This window comes from Nannospalax galili, unplaced genomic scaffold (genome assembly GCF_000622305.1).
Source record: "Nannospalax galili isolate Female #2095 unplaced genomic scaffold, S.galili_v1.0 scaffold120, whole genome shotgun sequence".
NCBI classification, from domain to species: domain Eukaryota; kingdom Metazoa; phylum Chordata; class Mammalia; order Rodentia; family Spalacidae; genus Nannospalax; species Nannospalax galili.
The window spans coordinates 6,312,658-6,313,060 of NW_008350324.1; positions in this window are offsets into that span (position 1 = coordinate 6,312,658).

Below are 403 nucleotides of genomic sequence, written 5' to 3' on the forward strand. Positions count from 1 at the left end.
ATCAGTTGTACAATGGCTCTTAAAACATCACTCCTCTTTTGCAATTAGCTTAATAGGTTTCCCAGGAAAAATTGATAATCACTATCCCAAAGATAAATGGATGTCAGTTATTCCAGTGTTTCGCTGGGTTCCACCTTGACTCTTCTGCCACAAACACATAAAAGAGACTATTACAGCCTTTACAGATAAAGGAAAAAAGGAGGCTGCATTGGTCATATATGACTCCCCTAATGACCCACCTATGATATATTTTCAACCTCTATCTGATAAATCCCCACAATTTAAAGAGCTCTTTGCCATCTATATGGCTCTTGATAAGATTGATAAACCCTTCAACCTTTATTCTGACAGCATTTATGCTGTTAATTTACTCCCATGGCTAGGTCGTTCCTTTATTAAAATA